The following is a 20,287-nucleotide window of genomic DNA, read 5'->3' as shown; positions in this document are numbered from 1 at the left end:
TGATCCTTTTCACAGATGGTGGAACCAAGGCTCAGGGAATTCAAGTGACGCATTTCAGGCCTCTGACATTGAGCCTGATCCTTTACTCACAAGACTAGTCCCACTGAAGTCTACTGAACTAGTGGTATAAATAAGAGTTACTAACATTGATATGGGCTCCTATCGTAATTGTCCCAAGAGAGACAGTACTAATATCTGATCCTGAAACCGTCACTCATGTACCAAAACCTTACTCAAGTTAACAGTTTATTTCAGTGAGACACACTATACCAGGGGCTACATGAACAAGCATGGTTTTGCATTAAATTAAAACAGGAGAGAACAAAGAATTGCACAAATGCCGGGAAAGCAAAAGGAAGAATGATGACCACAACAATAAGGCATTGCTTTGGTTACTGGAGTACACATCTTTGTTCCATAATTAAACATTGTTTTTAAACTGAAGTTGCAGTGTAAGCATTCACATGCAGTTCCGAACAGAGAAAACACACACAGTATAGACTAACACTTACCTTGGAGGCTGTCTCTGTTTGTAACTCAAATAGCAATTACAAAACATGTATCTGGGGATGACCTTTCTTCTCAACCTTTCCTGGGAGTTCCCTTCAGCACTTCTTCTCTCTCAGCCCCCAAGCTTCTTTACCCCACAGACACTCCATTCTCTTTTCTATCTTGTCTGAAGCTTATGCCATAAGATTGACCTTTCAGCATAAATCATGGGTTGGCTACCTCCTGGTGGCTCAGCAGAGGAGCTTGCACTCCAGTTGGAATTGCTAACAAATGATTATTGTTATCTATTTGGGTAAGTTCTCTTTTAGGCTTTATAGATGTCTTGAAAGCAGTATATTTCAAGAAAGGATGAGATGATGGAGGTACAGAGACTTTGTTAGGAAGGCAGAAAGTTATATAGAAGAAACAAGAGGTAAGGGTGGGAGAACATGACAAAAGGAGTTTTAAGGCCTGCAGTGGGGGGTTGTGAAGGAGCTGAGGGCAGGGAGGGTGGGCAAGGGAGGGATGGAGCCAAACTAGTACTCAGAACCCTTTGTTTTACAGATCATTGTAGCGAGCCTTGAGATTAAACCATTTTTCTTATGTAATGATCTGTATTTATCCTGTACAGCAATAAAAACATCAAAAGAAGCACTAAGAACTAATGTGTGTCATAAATACTGACACATATTAATAATATGTTCACATAGCCAGTACAACTAAAATACAAACTGGGTTTTTATTTTAAACCTTTCCTATTAATCAAATGTTTATGAAAATACATAACCAATAAGTATGGCATGCTCACTGCCTCAGTAATAAAAATGAAAGGGCCAATGAATTCTGGTGAAATGTTAATTTACAAAATAAAGAACATGGCATTAATAAGGCATAATTATGCCATCAAATATTTAACATCATTTTCTAGAATCCATTTTATTTTATTTCATGTTATAAAACTGTGCCCCTTAAAACAGCAGATTTAGCCCAATTCTGTTCGCTCTCTGCTTTCCAAACTCTCAGATACTGCCAAACTTTATGCAATTTTTAAAAAATAGTTCCTGTTCCATGTTTCATGTTTTTAACAGATGTGGGGTTCTTTACTTTCTCTCTCTCTCTCTCTCTCTCTCTCTTGCTTTAAGTATGTATTTGCAAAATTATTTTAATCTACATTTCTGGGCTACAATAAAATACCCACAGACAAAGTATGGATAGAGTCACTCTCTGCTAAGCTCCCTTCTGACCCAAACATCATGAATCTATTAATAAAAGGCAGGGCAGTTTTGCTCCTTATAGGCTAACTAAATCTGAGATGGATAGCATAAGCTTTCATAAGCAGTGAGCTGACTTTGTCAGGTAGTGTGAAGGGACTGTCTTCTGCTGGACTTCAGACTGACATGGCTAACTACTTCTCTACAATCATAGGGTTGGAAGGGATCTCAAGGGTCGTTTGATCCAACTCCCTGCGCAGAGAAAGGAATGCTGCTTCTAAATGACACCTGTCAAAGGCTTATCCAGTGCTTTTTGAAAATCTCTAATAAAAGAGAATCCACAACATCCCTGGGCAGTCTCTTCTGTGGCCTTGGTGTGGTGCCACCTTTTACAAAGGAATTCAGTGGTTCAAGTGCTGTCTCAAAGGTCAGAAACCCTAGCTCCATTCTCTCTTCAGCCCAGAGTGGTTCAAACTCATATCTTCTCCCTTTCCAAGAGAGTACCCTCACTGCCAGTGTGCAGGCTGATCATGTGTGTTCTTTCCTCATCCTTTATGTTGACATTATATTGCTGTGAAGAAAAAAATTACTTTGGGGGGCAGGTAGGGTTGGAGGGAGGGAGAGAATGAAAGAGCAGGAGAGAGCAAACGAGGGATCACTGACTCTGTTGCCTAGTGTTTGGGACACTCAGCTTGGAGGAAAGAGTCCTGGGTTCCAGTCTCTGCTCTCAGAACAGTTTCTGGTTTTGATCTAGTTACTGTTCGTGAATCCCTGCTAGGTTTAGGGGTGAGCTAAGCACTGAGCTGCTCAGCCCTGTCAAGACAGGGGATTTGTGATATGTACAGAAATGCATCTATGTGCCCTGGGAGCTTTAAAATCAAACACAGAAGCATTACACTTCCAGAGCCAACATAAGAGTTTAAAGAATTCCAGTTTGGACTAAAATTCTGCCTAACATCTATTTCAGATGCCTCACCCTTTTCTTGGCTCTTTCTTTAGGACTTGTCTATAATAACCTCTGTGCCATGCCCAAGAAAGCTGTCATGAAGCATGCCTCACCCGCAGACTCCTATTCAAACATGCCACGGCCCCAGAATGAGGCAAGATAGCCCCCCGGGATCACCTTTGAGAGCATATCCAGAGCTTTTCTTAGGCTCTCTACAGACCTCCCACTCAAAGTCCTGAGCTTGACCAGGAGTTCGCCCGGGAACTGACTGAGGCCGCTTGCTCCAGGACCTTGGTTGTCATGGGTGACTTTAATTACCCGGACATCTCCTGGGAAGATCACTCAGCAAAATCCGAGCGGTCGCAAAGCTTTCTCTCATGCGTGGATGACCTCTACCTGACTCAAGAAGTCTATGGGCCAACAAGAGGCAAAGCACTGCTTGACCTGGTACTGGCTACGGGGGATGACCTAATCAGCAACCTAGTGATCGATGGGAAGTTGGGTGACAGCGACCACGAGCTGATCACCTTCACCATCCGCGGTAAAGCTGGCAAGTCAGTCAGCAACACAGAAGTCCTTGACTTCAGAAAAGCCGACTTTGACAAGCTCAAGAGGCTTGTCGGTCAGGCCCTCAGGGACCGTGACCCCAGGGAGATGGGAGTTCAAGAAGAGTGGTTGGTTCTCAAGGAAGCGATCCTCAATGCACGAGCTAAATCTATTCCAACACGGAGGAAAGGCAGCAAGAAGGCACAGCAGCCCTGGCTCTCTAGGGACCTAGCGGACCTCCTGCGGCTAAAAAGGAACGCCTACAAAGGATGGAGGATGGGAGGATTATTCTACACTGGTCTGGTCCTGCAGGGAGCAAACCAGGAAAGCCAAGGCTGCAACTGAACTCCAACTAGCTTCAAGCATCAAGGACAACAAAAAGTCCTTTTTCAGATATGTGGGGAGCCGGAGGAAAAGCAAGGGCAATGTTGGACCCCTGCTAAACCAGATGGGGCAACTGACAACTGACACCCAGGAAAAAGCCAACTTATTAAATAGGTACTTTGCGTCAGTCTTTCATCAGTCCCATGGGGCGCCCATGCCTGCTATGGGACAGGGAGATCCGGGTGATGGGGATCCCCTACCCTCCATAAATGCTGACCTCGTGAAGGAACACCTTGAGAAGCTGGATACCTTCAAGTCAGCCGGCCCTGACAATCTGCACCCCAGGGTACTCAAGGAGCTGGTGAGCGTCATAGCCCAGCCCCTGGCACGGATCTTTGAAAACTCCTGGCGCTCTGGTGTAGTGCCCGAAGACTGGAAGAAGGCCAATGTGGTGCTGATCTTCAAGAAAGGGAGGAGAGTGGATCTGGCTAACTACAGGCCCATTAGCCTGACTTCTATCCTGGGGAAGATCTTAGAAAAGTTTATTAAGGAGGCCATCCTTGAGGGACTGGCCCAGGCTAACATCCTAAGGGATAGCCAGCATGGGTTTGTTGCGGGTAGGTCTTGTCTGACCAATCTCATTTCCTTCTATGACAAGGTGACCTATCACCTGGACAAGGGAGAAGAGATTGATGTCATATATCTTGACTTCAAAAAAGCCTTTGATCTGGTATCCCACGATCACCTCTTGGCCAAACTGGCCAGTTGTGGCCTTGGCTCCACCACGATCCGCTGGCTGGGAAATTGGCTTTGTGGTCGGACCCAGAGGGTTGTGATTGATGGCAGTCACTCATCGTGGTGCCCTGTGACCAGTGGGGTCCCTCAAGGCTCTGTCCTTGGACCCATCCTGTTCAACATCTTCATTAATGATGTGGACATTGAAGTCAGGAGTGGACTGGCCAAGTTCGCTGATGACACCAAACTTTGGGGCAAAGCATCCACGCCAGAAGATAGGCGGGTGATCCAGGCTGACCTGGACAAGCTCAGCAAATGGGCAGACGAGAACCTCATGGTGTTTAACACTGAAAAATGCAAGGTTCTCCACCTTGGGAGGAAAAACCTGCAGCACCCTTATAGGCTCAGCAGTGCTACATTGGTTAGCACTACAGAAGAAAGAGACTTGGTGGTCATCATTGACCACAAGATGAACATGAGCCTGCAATGCGATGCTGCGGCTAGTAAAGCGACCAAAATGCTGGCTTGCATCCATAGATGCTTCTCGAGCAAATCCCGGGACGTCATTCTCCCCTTGTACTCGGCCTGGGTGAGGCCGCAGCTGGAGTACTGTGTCCAGTTTTGGGCTCCACAATTCAAAAAGGATGTGGAGAAGCTTGAAAGAGTCCAGAGGAGAGCCACGCACATGATCAGAGGTCAGGAAAACAGATCTTACGATGACAGGCTGAGAGCCATGGGACTCTTTAGCCTGGAAAAGTGTAGGCTCAGGGGTGATCTTATGGCCACCTATAAGTTTATTAGGGGTGACCACCAGGATCTGGGGGAATGTTTGTTCACCAGAGCGCCCCAAGGGATGACGAGGTCGAACGGTCACAAACGCCTGCAAGACCGTTTCAGGCTGGACATAAGGAAGAATTTCTTTACTGTCCGAGCCCTCAAGGTCTGGAACAGTCTGCCAGCGGAGGTGGTTCAAGCACCTACATTGAACACCTTCAAGAGCAAATTGGATGCTTATCTTGCTGGGATCCTATGACCCCAGCTGACTTCCTGCCCTTTGGGCAGGGGGCTGGACTCAATGATCTCCCGAGGTCCCTCCAGCCCTAATGTCTATGAAATCTATGAAATCTATGAATTGTGCTCATTGCCGGATGCTTAAGGTCCAAGCTAGGTTGGCTACATCACCTTGTTTCCATGATTTGGCACACAGAGCATGCTTCATGGCAGTGAATTCGTCATAGAGGCAGGGGAGACAAGCCCTGAGTGCCTTGTAGAAAACATTCAGGACCTGCAGGATTGGACTGTACCAGAACAATTACTTCATAAAAAAGGGCTGTAGCTAATACAGTCAACTGCTAGCAGCTCTAAAAATGTCTTTTTTTTCTCAGCCTTGGCTGTTTCTCAGCATGTTTTTGTCTAACATTGTTATCACTGTTGTACTTGCTACAGACAGACAGGCCTTGCTTTGTGCAGCTAAGATGAAGCTTCCTACTTGATTTTTTAAGGCTAATTTGGAAAAGTTTCCTGATTATACATCTGCCACTAATTTACACCTCTCAAGATAAGGTTGATTAGAGAATCCGTGAGAATGATTAATTTTATGCATGGAAGGCAGGGCTATAAGTGGGTGCTGTTAACCAAGGTCTGTGTCTCAGCTGATATTTATTTGAATTGTTCAGCTGGCTCCCTGGCAAATCTCCTGAGAAGCAGGACAAACTGGTTCGGTAAATATCTGAACCAGACCAAACTTCAGCTTTACAGTTGATCCAAACTCTACCCAAATCATCTGCTTTTTTAAATAAAAAAGGCTGCTTTTCTACACCAATTCTTTCAGTCTCCTTTAAGTGTACTTTACCTCTATTGAGCTAATAAAAATTCCACTGCATTGATGTTGTTTCTTGCTGAGGCCTTACACTGTGGAGAGGCCATGCCAAACAGTGGATCTTTTAGGTGCATAAGGGTTTTTGAACCTGAAAGCTTGCTTAAAAATTGTTTTCCAGCTATTTAAGTTGGTCTAACAAAAGATATCAGATTCATCCAAAGAACCTTGTCTGCCTAATACAATTTGGAGTTTTTCAGTAGAAGAAGCCCCTAAGACTCTCTACCCAAAGAATATTGGGTATGGTGGAAAGGAGAGGATTTATTTAGAGTAGATCAAGGGAAAGGTTAATGTATGGGCTGGAAGGGAAGGAAGGCAAAGGCTTGAGCTGATAGAAAAGGAAGGAACACAGTGTTATTCTTTAGATTATTAATGACTTGGATGATGGAATAGACTGTACACTTACACAATCTGTGGATGACACCAAGTTGGGAGGGGTTGTGAGTACTTTGGAGGACAGGATGAGAATTCAGAATGCTCTTGATAAATTGAAGAAATGGTTTGAAATCAATAATGTGAAATTCAATAAAGACAAATGCAAAGTACTACATTAGGAAATCCACAAATACACAAATCAAATATACAAATATAAAATGGGGGTATAACTGGCTAGACTGCAGTGCTACAGAAAAGGATTTGAGGATTATAGTGGACATTGAATATCTGTAACTCAAATATTATGGCTGCAAAAAAGCAAATGGTATTCTGGAATGTATTAACAGGAATGTTGTCCGTTAGCCATCTTCTTCAGCTGAAGCATTATATCCGGTTTTGGACATCACTGGAAAGAAAGATACAAATACATTGGAGAGCTACAGAGCTGAGCAACAAAAATGATAAGAGGTTTGAAAAACACAACCTATTAGGAAAGATTGAAAGACTGAGTTTGTTTAGTCTAGAAAAGAGGAGCTTGAAAGGGAACATGATGATAGTATTTAAACATGTGAAAGCTTTAATAAAAGAGACAGTGAACAACTGTTCTTCACATTCACCAAGGACAGGACAAGAAGTATTTGGCTTCATTTTCAGCAAGGGAGATTTAGGTTAAATATTAGGGAAAACATTCTAAATGGAATGATAGTTATGCACTGGAACAGGTTCCTGCCTCAGAGTAGGGGAATAAACTAAAAGCCCCTTGCAACCCTCCATTTCTATAGTTTAAATTGGGACACCATGTGTTAGGTGACTCTCAAAGACAGAAGAGACAGTCCTTACCTCAGACTGCATAATGTCTTCAAAATATACCCCTTGCCTCTTAGAAAAGGAAGTCACGCACCCCATGTGAGGTGAGATTTGTTCAAATAACAGTTAGATCTGAATGGAAAATCTTGTATTTTTATGAAGGACAGATGAGTGGATGAATGGTAACGGAAAAAGATGTATGGAATGACACATGGGTTCAGTTCCAAGCCCTCCTGCTGTTTTCAGGCTGCTCATAATGACAACGATAGTTGGCCTGGTCCATTTTTTCCCTGTGCATCAACAGAGAGTGTTTGCCAGCAACTCTCCTGTTTCATGTATGATCTGTTTCTTTGGTGGCTTGTTAGCTATTGCAAAGAAGAGCATGCTGTTGTGTAGGTGTTGCTTCTGACCCATCTTGAGATGCCAGAAGATGCAGATGATAGTTGTTTAGCACAAGGTGGTTTAGGACAACGAGGAGTCCCTTCAGAGAACGAAAGTCTATCACAGGTTTTTTCTTGACTAGAAAATGTCAAGTTCAGACTCAACATAACCTTTTCTCCATTTTGCTTGTAGTTGTAGTATCTTCAGCTCTACTGTAGCTGGTTAAGTTGCACAACAGGCTTGGGACTAAGCTAGAACACCACTGATACAGGGGCCTGGATTCTAACTTGACTACCTAAGCTGAGTCACAGTGTTTCATCCTACTTTTGTATGGTCTAACATGCATTCGATTGACTACTCCCAGCCTAAAATCAGCTAGTCAAGGTAATGTCCAACACAGGACACATCTACATTAATGCATTTTAGTTAATACATATTAAATCCAGTACCTCCATTGTGAGGTACTAGGAAAATACCCATTAGCCTGTCTTAATGCGCATTAATTAAAGAGCATGGGGCACTTATACGTGTGCTCCAGGGACTGGGGGACACTTTAATCGGAGCAGTTCTGAGAGCCACTCTAATTAAAATGCCTGGAGGGTCTCGTGTATCAGTGCCCCCGGGCTTCAAAATGGCAGCAGAAGTGCTTTATCTAAAGCGTGTCAGATTAACTTTAGTTAAAACACCCCCACTGTCATTCTGAAGCATGGGGACACTGATACATGAGATACGCAGACTGGCTGGAGCACAGTAATTACCATACTCCAGCAGATTTGATTGAGTCTGCTTCAATTTACTGTAATTACAGCACATCAGAGCAGCCTCTGTGCTCGTGTATAAGGCACCCATAGTTTTTACGTGATGTGTAATGCGCATTAGCTTATTTTAATGCACATTAAATAGCACAGTTTTTTCAGTGACACTTTAATGCACATTAAAATAGGCTTACGCGCATTAGCATGCATGTGTATAACATCGGGGACGGTGGCCTTTTTCTGTTTTCTTTTTTTTGGGATCTTCTCATGTTTCTTTTGAGGAAGAACGTTAGGGTTCTTTATCTGACAATATTAGTATTGGATGTGGATGCAATAATATTAAGTATACTTTAGATGTTATTTTGTATTATATATTAGCTTTGGCAATGCCAACATTAGGATCGTGCCAAATAAGTAACTTTGATCTGCCTTCATTCAACCTCATGTTGGATTGAAGTAATGTCTCAGGTAATGATTTTAAATCCTAAGCAACTGGTCCACTTTTTCTTTTTTTTTAGATACCAGGTATGTTGAGTTACATGGAAGCCTAAAGTCTTTGCTACCTGTGTGTTCATATACGGTGTTGTAAATCCTGATGCCTGGGATGAAGCATGTCTAGTCATAGCAGTCTGCTAGAGACTTTTACTTTCCCACTGCCTTGCAATGCCCACCCCACCTCATCCCCTTTGTTTCTTTTCCTGGTGTCTGCTATCTTGTGGCTCAAACTAGCCAGTCATTGAATCACAAGCTGTTCCTCACCAGTTTTTCCTTCATTTTGTTTGTGCCCTGCCATGCTGCTTGTGTACAAGTTTGGCCCTTGCTCAATGGCCATGCAAAGGCTGACCATGTGTGTGAAAATGATCAGCTGGGGACCCACATGTTTTATTTTGCATGGAAGAAAAGAGAAGGCTAGCCCTGTCAGTTATCCAGAGATATTTTGGCAGTGTCTGCAGCTATCGACATGGCTTGGGAATTGCAATCCCAGCCCATCTCTAAGTGACAGGCTTCATGGGAGTGACAGTTATTGTGCTCTGTAGCTGAGCATGGCACTTACTGATCATTATTCCAGTGCAGTGAGCAGGCTCAAAGTTTCTGAGTCACAAGAAACACATTCCTTTGGGTTTACCCTTTACTGATGATGCTGTGACTGGAATAACGATTCAAGTCTCTCAAGTGCAGCAGGCTTCACACACTGGCATCTTAATGCAAGGCAAACAAGTCCATTCTTGCTTCCCCTCTAAAGTTGGCTTACATTTTCTCTTCTGCTTAGCAGATGTGGAGGATCTAACATATATCTTTTTTTTGCTGGTAAGGCCATTGTGCACATTCATGTTTTTATCCTGAAAAATGCTGAGACCAAGAGTTGTGAACCTGTGTGCCTAAAATCTTGCACACTAAAATGCGTAATGCAGTTCAGAGGTGCTTGTCACCCATGGGCCAGGTTCAGACGTTCAGAAAGCCTGAGGTGGAAGTGACCTAAGTTACACACTTTACTCTAGGTGCCCTAGGTTAGTTTGGAAGTAAACAGAACAAACATTTGCCCTTGGGAGGGTGGGGGGAGAGAAGGGCAGGCACGCAGGCTGCCTGCACTGGCTGAGTCCAACAGGTTGGGGGTGCTCTTGCACACTTCCCAGCGGATTCCCTATTGCCAAGCACACCTGAGCTGCCAGGTCTGTGCAGCAGAAGCCTCCAACCTCCCACTCCCCACCTGGCTGGAGCTGACAGCTGGCTGGAAGCAGGATGCAGGGCTGGGGGCTCTGTGACAACCTGGGGGTGGGGCTAGCTACGCACTTGGCTGGAGCAGCTGAGCGCAAGGCATGTTACAGTGTGCCTTCTTGCAAGGAAGGTTAGCAAAGAAGTCTGGGATACTGATGGACTGTGACCTAACTTGAGTCAGGAGGGGATCTGGTACAGAAGTTTGACAGACTGGACTACCCTAAATCATTTAAGTCTGATACCACATCAATCCAGGCCATCTTAGCTTGGGTTCCGCCATTTTTAAACCTGTCTATGTGCGCTGAACTTCTGTTTGGTTATGGGTGTAGACCAATTCACGATCACTTATGCCAGTATAAGTGTAACATTTGTACCTGGCCTCAGTGTTCACCATAGGCCCTGGTTCAGGAAAACATCTAGACACATACTTGCATGCTTTCCTGAATCAGGGCCAGGGTGAACTGAGCTCAGTGTGCTCAGCACCTTTGTAAAGCTGCTGAGCTCTGAATAGTATCAGGCCTTAATTAAAAAGCAAGATGCAAATAATTGCATGGGCTTTTGGTGTTTTTGCAATTGATAAGGTTTTCTGACTTGAATTGTCTGTCCTGATTTTTCAGAAGTGCTGAGCACTGCTGACTCGCCTGGAATTCAACAGTAGCTGCATTTTGAAAATGAGGCCATATTTCTCTGTCAATATCCCCAATATAAAATATGTGTAAAATTATTTGCACTTTGCTTCTTGATAGCAGTAAAAGGATGACTCATTATTACTTTCTGGGAATATTACAATCGTTGGCACAGTATTTCTCACATTGCCTGATGAATCCACACTGTATGGTGTATTAAATGTTCCTGTTCATTACAGAAAGGTGATGTCTAATAACTCCTGAACTCATTTTACTGCAGTATTTGTAATTCACAGATATAATAACATTTTTCCATTTAACAGCCCAGCACAGACACCATAATGTGTTATATAGTACCAGTGCACATAATGAGCCTGCATGATGTCATTTCACAGCATTCCTTCTAAGTGATCTAAAAATGTTATCTCTTACTTTTCCATCTTTCGTGCTAGCCTTCTCTCTGTCTCTGATGATTTTACACCAGTTTCCATAGTAACAACTTCTATTGTATCCAAGACTGAAGAAAAGAATTCATGCAGATGTTGTCCTTGCTCCAACACCTTGCGGCAGCTTTTATAATGCATTGTCTTTTTAGTTCCTGCTCTAATTTCTGCATTTGCCCTATTAAGAATGGCTTCAGATGTAGCACGCCCCCTTCCCCCCCCATTTAGTGCCTTTGATCTGAAGGAAGACAAAAAAATGACTGGGTATTATTACAAATCCTAATCTTTTTTCAAGTGGTTTCAGGGATGTAACATAACTATCAGATAGCTGGCTTTGGATCTTGGATATATGCCTATTAAATAAGGGTTCCCTTAAATAAAAGAGTTAAGGAATCAAGAGGGATGAGCAACAATTAAAATACGTATATGAATGGGTATGGAAAACCTCTTGCAGTGAAGCAGTCTCCTACAGAGATACTGCTATTGTTAGTGTGATACGAGCTATTTTTTTCAGTAAGAACGAAAAAGTTTCCATATTTTTGGCCATGTTCATTGTTCAAAACCTCCCCACCCATTTTCATTTTTACAGCCTGGCTTTTAGGAAAAGGGAGGGACAGAACAGTTCTATGTTGAAAAGCTCTAACATGGATTACAGCTACATTTCATTTCAGCAGCACGAAAAACTAGTGAACAAGGAAATCAGTGGCAGACTGGCTTAATCAGCTATTGTCTGTAATTGTTTTGGGTACTTTGACTATCATTTCTTGTTGGAATTGGACATTATTCTTTTGATTAGAAGAACCTGACAGCCTGATCATAATAAACCTGTAACTGAAGACCTATGCCTTTGCAGCTGCATTATTTATTCACCTAAAGCAAAAGCTGTTCTATATTTAGCATATGATGTCAGTGGGCTGTTTGGATCCTCAGATTTTGGCAGGAAGCCATCTCTCACATGATATATGAAATCACTGATAAATGCTTCTTTTCACTGAAAGAAAAACAGCTTAATAAATGCGGCTCTTTTCAGCTTTCATCTTTTTCTTCCCCCCACCACACTCCTTCCACTTCTGGGATTTGTCTCTCTGTGGCACAGCTCAGCAGAGTCTGTGAAGTGGAAATGAGTGCTCAGTATCACAGATCAAAATGAGGCTGTTGGTATGCTCAGGAAGTCTTTTCACCCCCCCACTCCTAAATCTTGGAGTTCTGCCAAAGCCCAGTGAATCAGACAAAAAAGAGAATCTATATAGCAGAGGCTTTGTGGGGACTTGGTATTTCTGGTATGTAGCTAGTTTCAGTTGTTTTTTAGCAGGCTAGTATGGAGAAATTGATAGTGATCCCATGCTGTGTAGTGTGGAAATGGTGACATGACAGACGGAGTGCATTAGACAATGTCTATATTGAAGCCCTTTTGGGTGTGTATATCCAGCTAAAGATATTACATTACCACATATGTAGGGGAAATAGACATAGGACTCTTCTTCTGGATGAGTACTACATCTGTGGAACTGAAGGTTTTAACCTAAAACAAGTTTTACTGCTAGAGAATAGATTTTGAGCAATCTTCTCTGCTACTGAAAATTGGAATAGCTGCACCAACGTTAAATGAGTCAGGTTATGCCACCAGAATATCTGGCCCTTAATTTAAAACCTGTGTATGACTAAATGCATAAAACACATGAATCACTTCACACATGCTGCTGATAGAGAAGGTAAGGGTGATAGCATAGACGAGTCTTAGGCTTTTAGACTTTTAAACACTGTGTAACGTATCCTTACTCTTAGCAAGGTCATTAAAACCCTGTCTAAATCTTAGTTTCTACCCTAGCAGTTCCACTGTTGTGACTACCTGTGGCACTGCAGTAGGAAGAAGTCTTAGGGGGAAAAGCAGCCTAGTGTAGTCGTGCCCTTACTGCAGACCTGCTGTGCTGCAGCCTTGTTATTTAAGGCTATTAAACAAGCCCATCTGAGCTTCCTTTCCATCATTGTCTGTCTGCCTGATGGGCTTGTGCAATAAACAGCAGGAATAAAATCCTGCCAAAGTTAGTGCCACTGCAAAATACATACTCTTCTGTAGGCAGGGACAACTAGAGTTGATAATAATGGGTGGCCCACTGATATTCAGAAATGAGATTACTGCAGGCTGAACTTGTTCCAAGCAGGGTTTTATTTTGCTTTTTTGGGTGAACAGGCTGAGCTGAAGGATAAGCATCAGAAAGACATTTGGAAGGAATTATAAGGGGGAAATGTGGATGACTCACAAAAGGACATTCTTTTAATTGCTGTAGCATAAAACATCCCTCCATCAGGAAGATGTGATACATTAAGTTTTTACATGAAATGGTTCTTGTTTCAGGACAAACATCATACAGTCGTTATATAAAGATTAATGGAGGAATAAATGTGACCAACACCCACAAGATTTATGTCTATGTAACTTTATATGTCTGTTGTTGTGAGAAAGCAAGGGAAAGATTAGCCTCATACATTCATCCAGTGTCAACAGGACGCTTATGGACATTCTGAAGTGAACTGGTACAAGTAAAGAACGATTCCACCTAGTACAGGGTTGCAGTAGCAGTGTGGGTAAGACAGTCTTGCTATGGCTCTGGTTTATGAGTTAAGGTCCTGCTCAGGACTTCTGGCAAAAGCTGCCAACCCAGCTGCAAATGGGTACCTGGTTGCTTGGGTACAGGGGAGTCAAAAGTAGCTGGATGTGTTACTGGCTAAATTGCTTGCTTGTGTGCTGTTGGCTACAGAAACTGATATACCTTGACCATGCTTACTTTTTGGGTCAGTCGGCTTAGGAGGACTTGGGAGCACTTTATTTAGAGTACAAACTGAGCCTTTCTGCAGCTGTTTGTCATTACAAAGAGTTGGGCAGACACATTAGAGAAGACGACTGGTTTTGGGATTGTCCCTGGATTGGAACTAGAAAATCTGGGTTCAGATCCTGACTATGCAATAGACTGTCTGTGAGCTCAGGAAAACTGGATAGTCATCCTGTGCATCAGCTCCTCCTGTGTGTCACAGGGACAGCTCTCCCTTTTTGCCACTGTTTTGTCTGGTACTAATTCAAAGTCTTGGGGAGCAGGGGCTGTCCTTTACTGTGTCTTTGTACAGTACCTTGCACATTGGGGCACTGATCATGGTTGAGGCTTTTAGTCACTCTCATACTGCTCTTACTAGTACTACTGTTTATAATTACAGGGCCAGCTCCAGCAGAATTGCCCATAATTATGTATACACTGACCTGTAAGCAGCCAGTCATGGACATTCTCTATGGACATACAGGCACCATTTGACTCTAAGAACACAACAGTTTTACAGATAGGGGAACAAATCAATAGTTCAGGGTCTCTCCTGGTAGGTGACAGAGGAATAGGACTCCACATTCTTTCCCAGCATCAGCTCTTCACTCTTCATGCTGGGGAGAAGTGGCTGCATCTTGGTCCTGCCTCCTCCTCTTGTACTTTTGGAGTGGCTGGTCAGGGGAGGAGGTTCCATGGGCTATCCCCTATGTGACCCTATTAGCACTGGCAGGGGACACAAGAGCTGCCCTTTCCAGCAGCTGCTGCAAGCATACATCTAGTCTGGCAGCTGTCATAATGAATCAGAGCCAACTCAATCCTTGCTTCAGGCAGGGCTGAAAATATTAATAGGCCAAGTCAGCCTGAGCAGTTCCTGGGTGAGCCTGTGAAACCAGTTTTTAATGCATCGGCATGGCAGCCTCAAATGGAATCAACTCCTGGCTCTGCTGATCAGGTCCCCATGTGCAGAGCCTCAGTAAAAGAGTACAGAAAAAGTCAGCAAGAGGATTCTGTGAGATATACCCCAAGTGTGGCCTCCTGCCTGCAGAGTGAGAGCCCACAGCTGAGTGCTCCTGTGAACCCTGGCCAATTGCTGACATCAGTGAGATTCCCAGGCCTGTTTTCACCAGGAAAAAAACCAGAGCTGGAAATATCCATGCAAAGCTGTACTGGCTTAACAAGAGGTGGGGTAGTAAACTAGTGCACAACCCTGTGCAGATGTTCTGAATATGATCTGAATATGATCTGAATATGATCTGAACTAGGCTTACAGCAGTTAACAGTCTCATGTGCACTGGTAAATCTGCTAATGACAGTTCGACTGCTGTGAAGCCAATTTCAAACCAACCTAAGGATCGGTCTGCTCACAAAGCTGCACTGCACTGCACAAAACTAAATCAGTTTTAATTCACAAATTCTTTTTTTTTTCCATGAAAATTTAAGAATCTGCATAAACCCCCTTATCTAAGAATAAAAGTCTTCCATTTTCACTGGAAAGCTGAGGAGTCTGAGTTACAGAAAGCTGAGTTCACACAGTACTGAACTACTGAAGATCTTGGTGGATTGGCCTTGGCAGCAAAAGTCCACCAGAGAGAAACCCAGGTAAAAAATGCCTGGAATTCCATCTCAGTGGGAGCCCAGAGAAAGTCAATGAAGTTTGGATCATACGAAGCTCTGACTGGGGAGAGCAGAGCTAGTGCAGGCAGCTAATTCCATCAGCAGTTTCCTCCAGGGAGGGATTGTATGGCACACATGGCATAACTCTCCTATGGCATAACCTCCCTTCTAAGGGTGGGACAGTGTTTGAGTGTAAGATTACAACTGAGGCAGGAAGGCATTAGTGTTCCCATGTTGATAAATGCAGATGTAAAGCACAGAGCCACAGATTCACTAAATATTGACACATGTGCTTAACTCTGTGTCTGTGAGGAGTCCAGTTCGCCTGTTAAGCAATGTGCAGTTGAACAATGTGCTCAAACACCTTGCTGAACCAGCATAGTAGAAACAAAATAACATGTGCAAGAAACCTGTGGCAAAGCCAGAAACAAAACCCATGTGTAATGTCCCAGTGCTGAACCCTAGAGCCCAATTTCTTCCTTGTCCCTGTAGTGGTAAATCTGAAGGACAAATGATGAATTAATGACAAACGTTCTGTTTGACAGAGCCATCATTATTTTTCATATATCTTTTAACACAGCAATAATATTCAAAGAGAAGACCAATTGTATAAATAATTATCCTCCAGGGTTTAACATTATTTGATATTTTGCTTAATTTGATACTGCAAATGGGGAAAAATGTAAACATGTGGTTGAAAGCTCAAAAGATGTAGGATATCCTTAAGACTTTAATAAGAAATGAGCCATTATCAAAGAAATACTCTATAACATCCAGAACAATTTTCACCCAAAGCCCTGAGAACAATAGCGTGATTCAAAGCTCAAAGAAGTTTACATTAAGATTTCTCCAGAGTATGTAATCATTGAGATTTCACAAGTGGTCTTTCTGTTTGCCATCCAGCAAGCCTGACATATATTAGGTTTACCTTTATCCATAAACCACTTGACTGAGGTTGCATCAGAAGAATTATGCTTTTCATCATGTCTTTTACTGGCAACTAAGCTGGGACAAGAAGCACTATATTCTAGGCCTTTTTCCTGGAAAGAATACTTATAGAATAAGTGGGCTACTTCACATAGGACTCTAAGCATGGGGAAATTTGGTGGGCATCGCATATGTGTCCCTTTTATTGATATGACTAACAAAGAGCTGCTCTATACATTGAGCAAGGGAGGGGGGAAAGCTTACTTTTAGAACTTGTGAGTATCCAGAATGGCTTAAGTCTGATCCCACACCACTGGAAGGGCCTGCTCCTGTACGCCTTTGACTCCCAACAGAGGCAAAAGGAGTTGGAGGAATTTAGCACCTTGGAAGATGTATTTCAGGACCAAGACCATAATCAGGCATATTTCATAGAAGCCAATGGATTTCCACTAACACAAGACTCACTTGAGACCAGAATGAAGACCTTTTAATTTGAGAAGAGACATAAACCTAATTCAGACCTTCTTGCTACAGACTGAGGATTTGTTTCTGTGCCTTTCCAGCATAAGCTGTGCTTAAGAAAGGTTTTAGCGAGAGAGATGGCAACACGATTTCTCATATTCATTACACCAAGGGAACTAAAAGCTAAACCAGGCCAACTGTTTCCATTGGTAAGAAATCCAGGGATTGCCAGATCATATTGGACCAGTACTGTAACTTGCAGAACAGGCTGTGGGACAACTGACAATTCTGACTGGATGCTGGGATTTGTGTAGCTCAGTGGTGGCATGTCCAAGCATGCAGCACAGCAGGGAAGAGGTTAAGCCAGAGTCAATGATCAACAGGAAATGCTGCAGCTGGGCCCAGTTATAGGTTAAAAAGACTTCTGAGAAGAAAGGGGCTCCAGTCAGGGGAAGCATGCCTTCACTGAGAGCCTGAACAGCAGTGCTCACTCTTGCATGAAGAGAGTTGGAACTAGAAAAAGAGCCTATGAGAGTTGGAATTAGAAAACACTGCTTTATCCAAAAAAGAGAGGAATCCCAGCTGGAAACAGACTGGGCCTGTTTGTGTTTCACCTGTAAGACATCTAAGTGGATGTAGACACTTCAGTGTAAGTCTATTCCATCCTGTTCAAGTCCTGGAAATGCATGAATGTGGGAGTGTCTACATGTGCATTAGTGTGCTTTAATTAATGTGTATTCAGTCAAGTACCTCCATTGTGAGGTACTAAGAAAATGTGCATTAGTTTGCCCTAATGTGCATTAACTGAAGAGCACATGGCACTTTAACATGTGCTCTGGTGGTGGTGAGGGGGGATGGTGCTTTAATTAGAGTGGCTCTGAGAACCTCAGGTCTGATTAAAGCACCACAGCATCTCATGTGTGCACATCCCCGTGCTTAAAAATGGCAGCAGAGGTGCTTGGCTTAAAGCTCGTGTGAGGCAGGGAAGCTAATACATGAGACAGTCTGGGTGCTTCAATCAGAGTGGCTCTTGGAGCTGCTCTAATTAAAGTGCCCCCGCTCCCCCAGTCCTGTGGCATGAGTATAAACACTCATGGTTTTTAAGTGATGCTTAATGTGCATTAGTCTATTTTAATGCACATTAATATAGGCTAATGTGCACTAAAGCACACATGTAGATGTGCCCTGCATTTACTTTTATAATATAACACACCACCATCTTACCTTTCAGATACAGTCACAGGAAAGCAGCTAGGAGGAGGAAGATCCACCTAAAGTTTCTTGGGCATTAACTGATTTTCAGGGGGCACAGCTACACATGCACTTTAATGTGAATTAGCCTATTTTAGGTTGAAAAAACTGTGCTATTTAGTTCATGCACATTAACATAGGCTAATGCACGTTAAGCAGGCTAATGCACATTTAAAAACTGTTGTGCTCTTTAGGTAATGCGCATTAAGGTAGGCTAATGCACATTTTCTTAGTACCTCACAATGAAGGTACTAGATTTAATGCATATTAATGCATATTACTGCATAAGTGCACATGTAGATGTACCCAGGGACTTGCAAAGGGTGGAGTAGGAGCATGCTTATGTGTCTGAGTCCACTTATGCACCTAGTAGGTGGAATAGAAGATGCCTCACTGTGTCTACTTGGGGAGAAACTGGAGCAGCTGAAATCTCAATGTTATTGTGTGACTGGGCAGTAAGGAGCCAAGTATTGTGTTATAATTTGAAAGTAAGGTGGTTTTCAGAAACCAGGTATAGTATTCTACCTTGAAGGAGCTGGGGAACTCCAGGTAGAGTTAGGAGTTCACATTCAAGATCATTTCTGTGTGTGTGGCTTTTTTTCTAATAAATTACTTGGACATCATAAAAATTTGGTTCTAAGTGAATGTGAGAGAATCTATTTATCTTTTGGCTCCTGCTGTATATTAGAGTAAATGGAATGTGTGTGCTCAGCATGGAAAGGATCAATTTGGCAGGGTATTTTCAGGGAGTAGCAACTACACCTTAATTTTCCTTTCTGTTTTCTTTATTTTCTCCTTTTTCTACTCAGTTTTTCCCAAGGAACACTTCTCAGCTAACATGGTTGATTAAAGAATGAGAGGCCAGATTACAATTAAAGCCTGAAGGAAAAGGGGTGAAAAATTCCATGTGAAGTTTCCCACAAAACTAGGATGACCAGATGTTGAGCCCTGCAAATGATGAATGACACAGGTTTTGGAGCAATTCCTAGCTTCCTAGTCAGAGTTTGGTCCTTTTGTCAATTTTTTGGTGTCAGTTTCTCTGACACATGCAGTTTTTTACCTAGTGCTTTAACCACAGGATCTGGCCAGGGAGGAGGCAGCAGACTGGAAATAGCTGTCAGAGGCCAAGATGGGAGGGAGGTCATAGAGTTATCTGGGGCTGGTTGCTGTCCTTTTCTTTCTTTTAAACCATCCAAAAGATGTGGATGGGCCATTAAAAGCTCAGAGTAGATATGTTGATGTGGAAGCCAAAACTGGCAAAGAAGCCAGTTTTCCATTCCATGTTGCTTGTATGACAGATTGTCCACAAGTGGCACGATGGGACACTTCTGAACCTGAAACTTCCTTGTTATTTTAGTTAAGTGGTGCACAAATGTGGGAAGAGGAGGAGGAAGCTGCCACCATTGCATAAATATCCCAGTTTTCTCTTCGGAATTCTGCTTATCCTAGGCTAATCATTCTTCTGTGGGGTCTAGGGTTACTGCCTCACGTTCTGAATGTGACTCTGGATCCTTAGCCCCATAGCTTTCCTGGGCTCTGTTGAATGGTCTCTGAACCAGAGAACCATATTCATACTTCTAGGCAGCATGGCTTCATCTGGAAGAGGCAGAGGGCCCAGAGGAAGAGGCAGAGGAATCCCTAAAGGCATTTTAGCTGAATTAGTCATGGTGTTCCCAGGATTTCTGTGACTATGCAAGCTGGAGCAGGAATTGTGCAACTGTCTTATAAGGTGTGCTGTTTCTATTCTCTTTCTCTGCTTCAGCTTAGCTTCCCTGATTTCAGTGAGGGTGTATGTGGATTGAAATACTATACAATATGAACAACATTTTTACAACAGGTTGGGAAAATGGGCAGAACAGAATAGGATGCAGTTCAATAAGGACATATGCAAGGAGCTACACCTAAGAAGAAGGAATCACCAGCATGCTTACAGTACTGGGGGAGGATCTTCTCAGCAGCACAGCAGCAGAAAGGGATCTTGGAGTCACTG

This window comes from Crocodylus siamensis, chromosome 1 (genome assembly GCF_052110815.1).
Source record: "Crocodylus siamensis isolate JL-2025a chromosome 1, ASM5211081v1, whole genome shotgun sequence".
In the NCBI taxonomy this organism is placed as follows: Eukaryota; Metazoa; Chordata; order Crocodylia; family Crocodylidae; genus Crocodylus; species Crocodylus siamensis.
This window is presented reverse-complemented; position numbering follows the sequence as displayed.